A 6,000-nucleotide genomic window follows, 5' to 3' on the forward strand; every position below is an offset into this window, starting at 1 on the left:
CTATAGAGAAAACTGCAACCATCGGAAAATATGTAACTTGTTTGTACGGAGATGCAGGGACCACAGAGAAGGTAAGTTTCCACCGGCCCTTGACGAAGCCATGGAATTTGGACAAAAAGAGAGCAGGAGAGAAAAGGTGCATGAAGGGGAGCAAGCAAAAGGCATCAGAGGCAGATGGGGTCGGGGGGATAACCACGTGGGGGAGGTGTAAGCAGAAGGCGGACTAATAGCGGGCCAAACTAGAAAGGAGACTTCAGCCTCAAGTGGGAGACTGTGAAGACAGCATAAGCAGAGATGGGGGGGGGGGTGTTTGTGAGACCCCCTCCCTCCGCAGGACTCCGTGAGAGACCAGACAGGGATGGAGAGCAAATAAGAAGTCAAGGTCGTTCCGAGCTCCTGAGCCAGAGAGACTGCTAAAATGTAGGTGTCATTAATCGGCATGGGGGTGGGGAAAATTGCCGCTGATTTAAACTGGGAAGGAAAGAGGCAGTATCACACAATGTCAAATTTAATAATATCCTGTCGCCGCGTACTATCTCATTATTCCACACATGTTCATTATCTCCCCAGATTGTGTGCTGCTGGCTTTTGGAAACTATGTCTTCCTTTTTAGCCTCTGCCGCTCCCCGTGCGGGGCTGAGCAGAGAGCAGGGGCCCCAGAAATACCAGTGGCTGTAAATTTCAATGCCACGGACGGGGCCTGAACCCCAGGGTCAGTGCAGAGGCATTTCAGAGAGACAGACATCAACGCAATATTTTCTTTAAAGTATTTTTGCCGTAGCAGCTCGATGTGTCCAACAATGCCCAACGAGAAAACGCTGCCCCTTGAGGTAGAGAGTATCCTGTCACTCAAGGTATCCAAGCAGAAACCAGACAATCGTCAGAGGCTCCATGGAAGGAATCCCTGCCTCGGGAGGGAAACCAGACAGAACAGCTCATGCAGCCCCGCTCCATCTCTCAGATGCTTGGTTCTAAAATGCTGCGAATTCGATCTCCCGTTTCCTTGGCATGTCCCATTCAGAAATAGCCAGACTGACTTAAAAAAAGAAATCTCCATGCCTCTTTCTATTTCTTTCAAACCCTTTAAATGTCAAGTTCCAGACCACTGTTCTGCCTTGCCGGGCGGTTGGATACCAAACCCATGAGTGCTGGGTTTAGAATAGCATGCCTGGCGTGGCCGGAGGAGGGGTCTGACTTCATGCATTCCTAATGCACGTCTATTTTTACAGCCATGAGACACATCGCCTCCCTTCGCTGTTCACATCAATATCACACGGGGACGCTGACACAGGGCCATCTGTCCCCGCAGACGTGTTCTTTTAGGAGGGGAGGCAGAGAGAACTGGAGAGAAATAGATATGCATTTTTGTTCTAAGTCTGAAAATTGATTTGGGATATGAGAGCTCCCAGGCTTGAGCCGGCCAGAGATGCCTTTTGCCAATCCATGTTGGGAATAGAGCATCTCGTTTTTTCACCTCCTTCTGAAGTTTAGCGCAGTCTGTCAGTCCACCCACACGCTCATTCATTCATTCACTCCCTCATTCATTTCCCTGAGGCATGCCAGCCCTGGGCCACACATCCTTTCACCACGCTGGACTCTTCTGGAAGCCCCCGATGCAAGAGGGCATGGAGGTAGGGAGGAATCGTGACTGGGAGGGTGAACAGATGAGGCAAGTCCTTTCTGAGCACCTCTGCTACATCCGGGGCTTTGCCCAAACTGAAGTCTGGCCAGCTGGAGCTTTCCCCCCAAAACAAGAGTTTGCTGCACTGAGGCTGACGATGAGGCCAGACTTGGGAGCCAAAGAAGGACGGCTTGTGTGCAGAAGCAAAACCAAAGTAGTCGCCAGCGAAATGGGGGCTCGAGATCAGTGTCGCTATGGACCCCAAAACCTGGCCTGAGTCAGCTCTTCTGGAAGAGCCCACACTCTAGGAGAGGAGATGTAGGATGTAATCTGAAGAGCCAGGGCGCCTGGATGGCTCAGTCGGTTGAGCATCTGACTCTTGATTTCAGCTCAGGTCATGATCTTGGGGTGGTGGGATTGAGTCCCGTGTCGGGCTCTGCCCTCAGCAGGGAGTCTCCTGGAGATTCTCTCTCTCCCTCTCTCCTCCCTGCCTCTATCAAATAAATAAATCACTCTTTTAAAAAATATATTAAAGAATCTGTCCATCTGGGGCTTGTTATGGACTCTGCTTGCCAAAGTCTTTGAGGGCCCATTGCACTTTCCTTTCTCCCTCCTCTGATAACACATTCACTTTTCCTGCTCCCCCATCCCTGTCGGTCCTAATGGACCTGTCAATCATGCAGCTCTACCTTCTCTAGATAATGGTGTAGTCCAGGCCCCCACTAATCAGATTACTGCTCTGAAACTCCATACAGTGCTTAATTCAGGGAGGCACAGATGATTCTGACATGGCCAACGACAGGCAGTCCTAGGACTTTTCTACCAGAGCTAACAAGGAAAATGACCTCTCTCAATTGCAATTGCTAGTTAGAGAGAATACGAGTCTGAAACCGCCAGTCGCCATTTTGCCTGCCCCATGGAAAGGACCCGTGCAAAGGATAAAGCCAGTCAGAGACCACACAAGCCAAGAAGAAAAGAGAGAGACAGTCGGGATGCCTTCAAATGGCCCCGGGTTCTAGCAGGCAGAAGCCAAAACCTAGACTGCCCATTTATGAGAGCCAATAATTTCTTTTTTTCCCCTCTTCCTCAAACTAATTTTGATTCAAACCCTATCCTCCAGCCCCCTGAACTTCTGAATCTTTTATATGCTAACAAATTGGGCAACCCAGAAGAAATGGATAAATTCTTAGAAACATACAATCTTCCAAGACCAAATCAGGAAGAAACAGAGAATCTGAACAGGCCAATTACTAATAATGAAATTGAATCAGTAATTACAACATTCACAATAAACAAAAGTCCAGGACCAGATGGCTGCATAGGTGAATTCTACCAAACATTCAAAGAAAAGTTAATATCTATCCTTCTTAAACTACTACAAAAAATTGAAGGGGAAGGAATGCTTCCAAGCTCATTCTACAAGGACAGCATTACCATGACACCTAAACCAGACAAAGATAACTACCAAAAAAAAAAAAAATTACAAGCCAATATCCCTAATGAACATAGGTGCAAAAATCCTTAACAAAATATTAGCTGACCAAGTTCAACAATACATGAAAAGGATCATACACCATGATTAAGTGGGATTTATTCTAGAGATGCAAGGATGGTTCAATATCTGTAAGTCAACAGGATACAGCACATTAACAAAATTGAAGATAAAAATCATATAATCATCTCAATAAATACAGAAAAAGCATTGGACAAAATTCAACATCCACTCATGATAAAAACTCTCAAGAAAGAAGGTATAAAGGAATGTACCTTCATACAATAAAGGGCATGTATGACAGACTCACAGCTAACATCATGGTGAAAAGCTGAAAGTTTTCCCCCTAAGGTCAGGAACAAGATGAGGATGCCCACTCTCACCACTTTTATTCAACATAATCCTTGGAACTCCAAGCCACAGCAATCAGACAAGAAAAAAAATAAAAGTCATCCAAATTGGAAAGAAAGAAGTAAAACTGTCACTATTCAAGATGACATGATACCATAGAGGGAAAACCATCAAACCTCCACTCAAAAACTGTTAGAACTAATAAATCAATTCAGTCAAGTGTTAGGTTACAAAATCAATATGCAGAGAAATCTGCTGTGTTTCTATACATTAATAACAAACTATCAGAAATAGCAATTAAGAAAGCAATCCCATTTACAGTTGCATCAAAAAGAATAGAATATCTAGAGCGTGCCTGGGTGGCTCAGTAAGTTAAGTGTCTGCCTTTGGCTCAGGTCATATCCCAGAGTCCCAAGATCAAGCCCCACATTGGGGTCCCTCCTCAGCAGGGAGTCTGCTTCTCCCTCTGCCCCTCACCCTGCTCGTGTTCTCTCTCCCTCTCTCAAATAAATAAATAAAATATTTTTAAAAAATAAAATTTAACTAAAAAAAAAAGTATCTGGGAATAAATTTAATGAAGAAGGTGAAAGACCTGTACCCTGCAAACTAGAAGACAGCAATGAAAGAAACTGAAGATGACACAAACAAATGGAAAGATATTTGATGCTCATGGATTGGAAAAAATAATGCTGTTAAAATGTCCACACTACCTACAGCAATCTACAGATTCAATACAATCCCTATGAAAATTCCAATAGCACTTTCCACAGAACTAGAAACTAGTTCTTATCCTAAAATTTGTATTTTACTGCAAAAGACACCAAATAGCCAAAGCAATCTTGAGAAAGAAAAACAAGTTGGAGGTATCATACACCCAGATTTCAAACTATACTACAAAGCTATAGTAATCTAAACAGTATGGTACTGGCACAAAACCAGGTACAAGGCTAAATGGAGCAGGAATAAACCCACACTTATATGGAACAAAGGAGGCAAGAATTTACCACAGAGAAAAGACAGTCTCTTCCATAAATGGTGTTGAAACAACTGGATAGCTACTTGCAAAAGAATGAAACTGGACCACTTTCTTTCACCACATACAATAACAAACTCAAAATGGATTAAAGACTTAAGTGTAAGACCTGAAACTGAAAACTCTTAGAAGAAAACATGGGCAATAAGGTCTTTGACATTGGTCTTAGGGATATTTTTTTGGATCTGTCTCCTCGGACAAGGACCAGAAAAGCAAAAACAAAACAAAGGAACTAGATTAAATTAAGAGTTTCTGCACAGTGAAGGAAGCCATCAACAAAACAAAAAGCAACCCAAGTAATGGGGAAAGATATTTGCAAATGACACTACCTGAGAAGGGGTTAACATCCAAGATAGATAAAGAACTCATAAAACTCAATATCAAGAAAACAAACAATCAGATTAAAAAATGGGCAGAGGACCTGAATGAACATTTTTTTCAAAGAACACATACAGATGGCCAACAGGCACATTGGAATATTACTTGGCCATAAACAAGAATGAGCTCTTGCCACTTCCCACAATATGGACGGGCCTGGAGGATATTATGTGAAGTGAAATAAGTCCAGCAGAGAAAGACAAATACCATCTGATTTCACTTATATGTGGGATCTAAAACAAAAACAAAACAAATGAAGAACCAAAACAGAAACAGACTTGTAGAGAACGCACTGATGGTTGCCAGAGGGGAGGGCGATGAGGGGGATGAACAAAATAGGTGAAGGGGATTAAGAAGTACAAACTCTCAGCTACAATATAAATAACATGGACAGAATACACAGCATAAGGAATACAGTCAATAATATTGTAACAACTTTGCATGGTGACAGATGGTAACTAGACTCACTGTGGTGACCGTTTTGTAATGTGTATACCTATCAAACACACTGGTACACCTGCGACTAACACAATATTGTATGTCAATTATTCTTCAATTGAGAAAAAGAAAATACCATAAAAAATAATTTAAAAATAAAAAGGAAAAATCCTTGGCCAGAGCAATTCAGTTTCCCATGGTCCCATGGTCCAAGTGACCCCATATCTGGGGATTGCTAAAGGGCTCTGAATAAAACAGACATCCAGATCCAGCAGTTCATTTTCTGAACAAAGATCGGAGCGAGCAGAGAAATGACACTGCAGAAATCTATTTTACAGACAAAGATTGGAAAAAATAAGAGAAAATGAATTTCTGTCACTTCAATCGACAAATTGAAGCCCTTCATCCGCCTGGTTAAATGCAATTGTACCTCCAGGAGCAGATCACGCAGCCAGGTCAGGGTAGCAGAACTCCCCTCTAGAGGGGTCCCCAGGCACTGGCTGGCCCCGGCCAGGGTCTAGGGTGCTTTGATTCACCACAGACAGGACTCTGGGGAAATCCTTTGGGATTCATCCAGAAATGCTGGCGGCTGGTGCAGACGATCTTCTCCCAACAGCATTGCATGGCATCTAACCCCATTCTAGGGCCTATGACGAGGGGAATCCACTCACCTCTCTACTACCCAGA

Source organism: Ursus maritimus, unplaced genomic scaffold, assembly GCF_017311325.1.
Source record: "Ursus maritimus isolate PB19 unplaced genomic scaffold, ASM1731132v1 scaffold_27, whole genome shotgun sequence".
NCBI lineage: Eukaryota > Metazoa > Chordata > Mammalia > Carnivora > Ursidae > Ursus > Ursus maritimus.